This window comes from Lynx rufus, unplaced genomic scaffold (genome assembly GCF_022079265.1).
Source record: "Lynx rufus isolate CCGP_SWC_20201006 ecotype Redwood Valley unplaced genomic scaffold, mLynRuf1.p SCAF_16, whole genome shotgun sequence".
NCBI classification, from domain to species: Eukaryota; Metazoa; Chordata; class Mammalia; order Carnivora; family Felidae; genus Lynx; species Lynx rufus.
The window spans coordinates 13,492,197-13,502,612 of record NW_025814830.1 but is presented as its reverse complement, the minus strand read 5'-3'; positions in this window follow the sequence as shown (position 1 = coordinate 13,502,612).

Genomic DNA, 10,416 nt, shown 5'->3' with positions numbered 1-10,416 from the left:
ATGGGCAGAGAGAGAGGGAGACACAGAATCAGAAACAGGCTCCAGGCTCTGAGCCATCAGCCCAGAGCCTGACGCGGGGCTCGAACTCACGGACCGCGAGATCGTGACCTGGCTGAAGTCGGACGCTTAACCGACTGCGCCACCCAGGCGCCCCTATATGCTATATTTTAAATGATGTATTGAATTTTATTGATGTAAACATACATTTCCCCAGTATAAACATCAACCAAAAATCATTACAATGAGATATATACATTTCCAGGCAATATTCAGTTTTCTGAGTAAGACAAGAGCAGGGAGTTTAACTAAATGAAAGATTTCTATAAAACAGTAATTCTAAGTACTCACAAATTTAGTAGTAATATAATAGCTAATAACAACATAAAAATGTTGCAGGTATGGTTAAATGGAAAAAAAAAAAAAAGTTACAAATGTGCTCATGTGCTCCTATCTGTAAAATACACAGATACATCAATACAGACAATATAGACAGACAAATTACATGAAAAATGTCTAGGAAGTTTTGTCTTTAAAGATTACTTTGGTTATTTCGGGCTGTGATCTTCAATGTTCTTCGTTTAACTAAAGTGTATGTTTTTTTCAATAATTATGTATTAATTTTTAAATTATTTTTAAGTTCTGTTAAATGTAAGCTATCCCTAAGTAGCAGATAAAAAAGAAAATACTTACTTTTTTTTTAAGCAATCTTCCCTTGAACATAAAATAATAGCTTAGGATATTCTAAAAAAAACAGTTGTATTTTCACAGAATCGCTTTTGTTTTTGCTTTGTCAGCTCCCAGTAGTTGCAAACTTCTTGATTTTGTAACTATATTCATGTATGCTGTAGTCCTGCCTGGAAAAGAATGAAAAGTCATTAGTATATTACATATATATATATTATGTATAACAGTATATAACAGTGTGTAACAGTGCTTCCTTTCAGCTCTTCTTGCCAGATGAGTCTATTATGCTTCTGTACCTGCCCCACTGTTCTCTAAACAGCTACAAACTTAGCTTGCCCCATTGGTCATACTTTGGATTTTTGATGATTAGAATGATGAAAACTACAAGCCTTGGGGTGCCTGGGTGGCTCAGTTGGTGAAGTGTCTGACTGCGGCTCAGGTCATGATCTCATGGCTTGTGGGTTTGAGCCCTGCATTGGGCTCTGCAACGACAGAATGAAAAGCTTGCTTTGGATCCTCTCTCTCCCTTTCTCTCTGCCCCTCCCCTGCTCACTCATGCTTGTTCTCTCTCTCTCTCTCTCAAAATAAATATTAAAAAAAATATACATTTTAAATAAAAAAACTGCACGTCTTGTATAGGACTCAAGAAAACTAATTTACCTCCACAGAGCACTTATGAGATCAGTTTGACTTAGACATGGTCAATATGACAATGGTCAATAATATGGTTATGGTCATGGTCAATAATAAGACAATGACTGTTCTGGTCACACAAGTTATCTCCCTCTTATGAATTATCACAGCATTACTATCAGGATAAAATAGTGCTCTTTATCATCCTTTACTTTGAATATCTGTATACTACTTTTGTCTCACCTATTATGTTATTTGCACTTTAAAAGTAAATAAAGACTATAACTTTTATTTTTTCCCTTAAGTAATCTCCACACCCAACATGGGGCTCGAACTCACAGCCCTAAGATCAAGAGTTGAATGCTCCACCAACTAAGCTAGCCAGGCACACAGGGACTATGACTTTAAAAAAAAAAAAAAAATTAAGTTTATTTATTTTGAGAGAAAGAGTGAGAGAGCAAGAGAGAGAGAGAGAGTGGTGTCTGGGAGGGGCAGAGAGAGAAGCCCAAGTAGGCTTCATGCTGTTGGTGAGGAGCCCAACACAGGATTGCAACTCTCAAACCATGAGAGTATGACCTGAGCCGAAATCAAGAGTCAGATGCTTAACCAACTGAGCCACCCAGGAGCCCCGAGACTATAACTTTTAAAAAGCAATTTGTCTCCCTGAGTTCTAGATTAGGATTTTGCACCTTTGAAAATTCTTAATAAATTTCTAATGTCCCAAAGGAATCCATTATAAAAATATGTGAGTGGTAGGGGCACCTGGGTGGCTCAGTTGGTTGAGCGTCCGACTTGCTCAGGTCATGATCTCGTGGTCCGTGAGTTTGAGCCCCCCACTGGGCTCTGTGCTGACAGCTCAGAGCCTGGGGCCTGCTTCAGAATCTGTGTCTCCCTCTCTCTGCCCCTCCCTCACTCATGCTCTGTCTCTCTCTCTCTGTGAAAAAGAAATAAACTTGAAAACTATGTGAGTGGCATGCACAAAAACACTTTTGGGAATAGCTCATAACTAAATTATAGAAATACAAATTCTCTTTAATAGGCAAAAATGAAAAAATTAGGGTTATCTTGATAATGAAATACTAACGTTAATTTACTTTTGAGAGACAGAGCTCAAGCGGGGAGGGAGAGAGAGAGGGAGACACAGAATCTGAAGCAGGCTCCAGGTTCTGAGCTGTCAGCACATGGCCCAACGTGGGGCTCAAACTCACAGACTGTGAGATCATGACCTGAGCCAAAGTTGGACACTTAACTGACTGAGCCACCCAGGTTCCCCCATGTAATGAAATACTACATAGTATTACCATGTAATACATTATTAAATAATGTAATTATTTAATTACCATGTAATTACATTATTAAATAATGAAGGCAGGTTACAGAATTTATACACAAGTGATACCCCTCTATAAAATCCCACAGAAAAATATTTGAAGTATATCCACCAAAATATTAAGAATATTTATTTCTGGATGAAGGAATTTTTAGCAAATTTCTATTTTTACATTAACCTTATATTTTTCACAAGAAAAATCATAAAAATATTGTTTCCATTTAAAAATAAATAACCAGGGGCGCCTGGGTGGCTCAGCCACTTAAGCTTCAGACACTTGATTTCGGCTCAGGTCATGATCTCACAGTTTTGAAACTGAGCTCTGTGTGGGGCCCCTGCATTGAGCTCTGGCACTGGGTACAGAGCATGTTTAAGATTCTCCTTCTCCCTCCGCCCTTCCCCACCGTCTCTCTCTCTCTCTCTCTCTCTCTTAAAAAAAAAAAAAACCCACCAAACCAAACCAAAAATAAATAACCATAGTTGTAGATAGTATTTATTTTTCTGGTAGTAGAATAAATTAGGAAAAATTGAGACAACGTTTATGACATGAATGGGATCAAGAAAAGAAATTAGTGTGATTGAAACCAGTAACAACTAAAAGTTCTTTAACAGTCCTTTAAATGTTGATTCATATTTCTTGATACATTGGTATAGCTTCATTATCAAAAATATTCTGTGAATGACCAATTTTCAAGAAAGTTCAAATTAAATAAAACAGCATATGTAAAGTAGAAAGAATGGTGCCAGACACACAGCGAGCTTCTCCATTCAATCACTAATTAGAAGATTTTTGGGTAGGATCTTTGCAAAACCTGAGCACTTTTTAATTTATCATTTTGTTTATGACATCCTTTTCATTGTTCTCATTAAAGCTTTGTAAGCACATTGTTTATTAGCTGGATGAATATAATAGATGATGGAACATTCCTCTTCTCTTTCCCTACTGTTGGGTGCAAATTTGAGACATCTCAAAGGCTATTATCAGGTATTATTATCCTTGGTTTTAAATTTTCAGGGGTCATGAGTATCTTTGAAAATCTTCTGGAATATGGCACCTAGGTGGTTCAGTTGGTTGGGCGTCCAATTCTTGATTTCGGTTCAGGTCATGATCTCAGTGTTATGGGATTGAGCCCCTCATTGGGTTCCATGCTGAGTGTGGAGCCTGCCTAAGATTTCCCCCTCCCCACCTGAATTGGGTCGTCCACCCCCAATTCATGTGTTGAAGTCCTAACCCCTAAGTCACTGTATTCGAAGACAGGGCCATTGTGGAAGACACACCAGAGCTTGTTTTTTCTCTCTCTCTCTGTGAAGATACAGCAAGATGGTGGACAACTGTAAGCCAAAAAGAGAGCCCAACTAGAAACTATCTATGCTGACATCCTGATCTCAGAATTCCAGCTTCCATAACTGAACAGTCTCAGCTGATCAAGATAGATGCCAATATTGCCTAACGTGATACACAGAGTCAATGGAATCCTTATCAAAACCCAATGATATTTTTTGCAGAAATAGAAAAATTCATCATAAAATACACACAGAATCTGAAGAAGCAGTCTTTTTTGGTTTTGTTTTTGAGAAAGAGTGGGTGCAAGTGAACGAGAGGCAGAGAAAGAGGGAGAGAGAGAGAGAGAGAATCCCATGAGGGGCAGAGAGAGAATCCCACGCTGACAGCACAGAGCCTGAAGTGAGACTCCTTCGAGCTTACCCAAAGTGGGGCTCCCCTGAGCCCACCTGAGGTGGGGCTTGAACTCATGAACTGTGAGATCATGACCTGATCCAAAGTTGGATACTTAATGGACTGAGCCACCTATATGCCCTTGAACGTAGTCTTGAAAAACAACAAAGTTGGAGGTCTCTCAATTCCTGATTTCAAAACTTATTACAAAGCTATGGTATTCAAAACAGTGTGGTACTGCCACAAAGTCAGATACCTAGACCAGTGACATAGAATGGAAACCCTCACATATATGGTCAAATAGTTTTCAACAAGAAGACCCAAGACCATTCAATGGGAAAAAGGACAGTCTTTTCAACAAATAGTATTGGGAAAACTGGATATCCGTATGCAAAAGAATGAAGTTGGATCCCTATCTAATACCATATACAAAAACTAACTCAAAATGTATAACAGTTCCAAACATAAGAACTAAAACTATAAAACTCTTTGAAGAAACATAAGGAAAAATTTTCACAATATTGGATTTAATTAATTAATTTAATGATTTATTGGGTATGACAAAGAAAGCATAGACAACAAAAGAAAAAATAGATATATTGTGGACTTTACCAAAATTAAAAAACTTCTGTGCATCAAAGGACACTATTAAGAGTAAAAAGGCAAAAATAAATAAATAAATAAATAAATTTAAAAAAAAAAAAAAAAAAAAAAGAGTAAAAAGGCAATCCATGGACTGGGAACAAATGTCTATAAGTCATGTATCTAAAAAGGGATTGATACTTACAATTGATACTTACTTACAAAACTCTTACAATGTAGCAAGGAAAAACAATCTGATTAAAATGAAATCTTTCTCCAAAGATATTCAAATGGCCGATAAACACATAAAAAGATCCCCAACATCATCAATTGTTAGGAAAAGGCACATCAAAACCACAGTGAGGGGGGCACCTGGGTGGCTCAGTTGGTTAAGCCTCAGAGTTCCACTCAGGTCATGATCTCACGGTGGAGTCTGAGTCCTGAGTCTGGCTGTGTGCTGACAGCTCCGAACCTGGAGCTCACTCCTGATTCTCTGTCTCGCTCTCTCAAAAATAAATAAAAATTAAAAAACAAAAAACACTGCAATGATGGGTGACTGGCTGGCCTAGTCACAGAGCACGGGACTCTTGATCTTAGGATCGTGAGTTTGAGGCCCACACTGGGTGTAGAGACAGTTAAAAATAAGTGACTGTAAGCCAGCTGAGTGCGTAGATCTTTTGTCTAATTATGGCTTTTAGAACCATGGTAATGTTTCATGCATTCAAAAAATAATTACAATCAACCAGGATGTATGTGTGTGTGTAAAGCCAAAATAAAATACAAAAAGTAACAAATGAATTTATCTATGTTATCAATGAGTAACATCACCATGCAGAAAGGTGTAGGGAAAGGTGTCCTTTTACTATATACTGTAAGACTAAAAATAAAAAGAGGTATATGAGGTATGGGAGTGTAGGTTAGCAATTTTTTAAAAATGTTTTATATACTTTTGAGTGTGCACGAGAGAGAGAGAGAGAGAGAGAGAGAGAGAGAGAGAGAGAGCACAAGCAGGCCAGGGGCAGAGAGAGAGGGGAACAGAGGATCCAAAGCAGACTCCATGCTGACAGGAGACAGCCTGACGTGGGGCTCAAACTCATGAACTGTGAAATCATGACCTGAGCTGAAATCAAGAGTAGGATGCTAAACCAACTAAGCCATCCAGGCACCCCTCTAAACATGATTTTCTAATAAAAGGAGCCAGTTTTCTCTGGGAAATGTGCATGTTCCAGAACTGGGGCTGGGACAGTATAAGCAGAAAGAGTTAGGGGTCCCTGGGGAAAAAAGAGACAGACATAGGTTTTTTGCTATAAGAAAAGTCATTTAAGGCTCCTGGCCATCTTGTGAAAGAAAGTAAGAACAGCCACTATCAGGCCAGGAGATAACTTAATCATATCAGGGACAACAAATTGGCTGCTAAAACTAACAGTGCTGATTCAAAAGTGAAGAAAACTAACTTGATGTATACATTCTTGGGTTATATTTTCAGGATTTAAACCCCTTTGAGAACTCAGATACCAGACCAATTGATGATGCCGTCCTTTGCCAGCCCTCATGACTTTGACCTAGACTCTTTTTTTTTTAATGTTTATTTTTGAGACAGAGAGAGACATACAGACAGACAGAGTGGGAGCACAGGAGGGCCAGAGAGAGAGGGACACAGAACCCAAAGCAGGCTCTAGGCTCTGAGCTGTCAGCACAGAGCCTAACGTAGGGCTCGAACTCACAAACCGGGATTCAGGACCTGAGCCAATCAGATGCTCACCCGACTAAACCACCCAGGTGCCCCTGGACTCAGTCATTTTAAGATGACTTTTACCCCAATTCCATGCTATATTCCCCGTTGTACAAGGCCCTTAAGATGTATGCACCCTTAGTGTAAAACTTCCCCAATTCTATTGTTCAGGGAGACACTGCTTTGGGGAAGATCCCTGGTGTTCTCCTTTACTTAGCAGAAGTAAAACTCTTCCTTCTTCTATTTTTTGGCTGGTTGTGTGTTTTGGCTTGACACCCACCAAGAGGTAAACCCAGTTTCGGATAACAAAATAGCCTGGAACATCTTGTGTTACCAGAAAATATGGCAGTACTAAAAAAAACAATAAAGGGAACACACTGAAAGGACACACTAAAAAGTCAACTTGAAGGAGCTCCCAGTGGCCAAATCTCGAGTTATTTAAGGAATAAAATAGTGATAGTAATGAAATGCAACCTACAGAATTAAAAAAAAAAAATCCAATCTATACTTACATAAATAATTTAGTAAATAAATAAGTCGGGGAGAAGGAATATCTCCTTCTGACAGTAGTATTCTATTTGTCAAATGTAGAAGGAAGGATGGAAATTTGGGGGGCACCTGGGTGGCTAAGCATCTGACTTTGGTTCAGGTTTGTGCGTTTGAGTACCACAACAGGCTCTGTGCTGACAGCTTAGAGCCTGGAGCCTGCCTTGGATTCTGTGTCTCCCTCTCTCTGCCCCACTCTCTCGCTCATGCGCTCTCTCTCTCTCAAAAATAAATAAACATTAAAAAATTTTTTCTTAAATTTTTTTGGTGTTTATTTATTTTTGAGACAGAGACAAAGCACAAGCAGGGGAGGGGCAGAGAGAGAGGGAGACATAGAATCTGAAGCAGGCTCCAGGCTCTGAGCTGTCAGCACAGAGTCCGACATGGGCCTTGAACTCACAAACCCGCAAGATCATGATGTGAGCCGAAGCCAGATGCTTAACTGACTGAGCCACCCAGGCGCCCCTAAAAAAATTTTTCTTAAGTCACCATTTGGCAAATAGCCGGTAATGACATTTTCAGGGGAAAATTATCAATGAGTGTTAAGATTTGCAGGTGGAAGTAGGATGAGAAACAGGATATTTATATAGGCTTAAGATATTTCTCAAGACACATATTAACTATAATGGGGAAAATGGCAACTTTGCAGTGGAGAAATCAGACAGAAACCACTTTAACCAAGTGATTAAAGTTACCACTAGTAATGAGGCAAATTGATCTCTTAGGTCTCACAATAGGACGTCTTGAGAACACATCACTTTTGGGGTATGCTTGTCCCAAAAGCATACCCTGAATTTAATTACAAGGAAGCATGTGACAACCTCAAATAGGGGAACATTCTACATTGCATAATTAATAAAACAAATGGCCAATACCTTTTATTTATTTATTTTTTTTAAATTTTTTTTTTCAACGTTTATTTATTTTTGGGACAGAGAGAGACAGAGCATGAACGGGGGAGGGGCAGAGAGAGAGGGAGACACAGAATCGGAAACAGGCTCCAGGCTCTGAGCCATCAGCCCAGAGCCCGACGCGGGGCTCGAACTCACAGACCGTGAGATCATGACCTGGCTGAAGTCGGACGCTTAACCGACTGCGCCACCCAGGCGCCCCTGGTCAATACCTTTTAAAAGTGTCAAGGTCAAGTGAGACAAAAAGACTGAGGAACTGTGCCAGAACAAAGACTAAGACTTATCAACTAGCTGCAACATATGATCCTGGATTGGATACTTGTGCAGAAAAAGGACACTAAGGGACACTGATGAAATTTGAATAAAGTTTGTAGATGAGTTAGTAGTAATGTATCAATGTTAATCTCCTGGTTTTTATCATGTACTGTGATTATGTAAAATGGTAATGATGTAGAGAACAAAGGCAAAAGAAATGTAGATAAAATTAAATTTCCTTATAACTTGCAGCCCATTGACAAATACCTGAGGCGGGTGGGTATAACATTCCTCAGGAAACTCCTGATCTTAATGTTAATGCCTTGCTGGAGAGAAAAACCACTTAGTTTGACAATAGTCAGTTCTCCATGATCCTGTAAGTCTTAACATATGAAAATCCTTTCGGAAACTTCCTTTGTCTTTACCTTCCCCAACTCCACAGTGTATAATCGGTTGCTCCTCACAATCCCAGTGCAGCTCTTTCTACCCATGGGTATAATAAAACCACCTTTTTGTATTTCTTGTTTCAAGAATTCTTTCTCGACCATTCCCTCATGAACCCCCTTCAAATGGAGAAGTAGGTTAAGAGTATGTGGGAATTCTATTTTTGCAACAGTTTTAAGTCTAAAACTAATTCAAAATGAAAAGTTAAAAAAAATGTTTAATGAACATTAGGTGTGCAGGGAATGGGGGTATATGAACCTTTCAGTTCATTTCGAAGGCTCCCAATAATTTACTCCAATGGCAAATACTGGAGACCAGGTCACTTTGTGGGGGAGGAGGAGTTAGGCAAGAAGTTTCAGAACAAGAAAAGAATGTCATGAAAAACAAGGGTCTCAGGGAAGGAAGAAAACCTAATGCACCTTGAACTTCGCTTTTGGATGTTCAATAGCAATTTTTTCCTTTTCCTCTCAACATCTCTCTTGGAGAAGACTTAGAAAAAAAAAGAGAGATAATGAGTAAGTAGGACATTTTGACCTCTACACAAGAGACAGAAGTCGGATAAGACTGGATAACATGTCCAATACCAGTGTCACTGGGAGAGGCTGAGGCAATCACTGTCCAGGGCCACAATCTGTTCTAACTTCACAGGTTCTGCAAGGGTCAGAACACTGGAGTTACAGGCACCTCCTGCCAGCACATTTGGTGCTACACAAATGGTGTCACACAAACACACATCCACTCTTGAAACATACAAGACACAACCACACAATCACAGACATCTCCATGCCCTTATACTCACCCACTAAAAAGACACACACAGTCACACAATCTATTAACCACCATGACACACAAAATCACTCATATAGTCACAGCTTGCCCACACCAATACTCGCAAATGTCTCACACAATCACATACCCCCTTGGGGGATATACATAATCACTGGCACTCCGGCCCAACCAACGTCATAACTGAACATTCACTCCGGAGACACAGTCACATTCACACAGGCAAACACACGTTACCCTCAAACACACAGCACCACACACTGCCACCGTTTCACAGACACACTCCATGGGACACAAGAGGGATACACACACGCGTTGTCACCACACAGTCACAGACACACAACTACACAAACTACCACACGTGGCTACAATATCATGCAACCAAAACCATACGATCACCTTGGAGACATATAATCATAACCGCACAGACGCCTTCACCTGTCTCACAGTCACAACCACACTCACATCCCCCCAAGAACAAGGCGTACGTTCACAAGCAGATATCACCCCCCACAGTCGCAAGGACCCCACACCCCAACACACAGTATCACACATGGTTACACAAACACAACCAGACTTACACCCTGGAGACAGGCGGCCACAGCCACACACTCACAGTCACCCACCCCTGGTCACGCAGCCCCAAAGACTCATTCTCAATCTGGCATTCTCAACCCGCTCCCGCCAGCGCGCACAGACCAGAGGCTCTGGACACGCCCCGTCCCCGCCCCGGACTCCCAGACCCCTCACCTTCTGCCTCCCCTTGGTCGCGTCCGGGTCCCTGCGGAGCTAACGATCTCGCCACGACGTCAAGGAAAGCGTAACGTCGGCCGCTTTG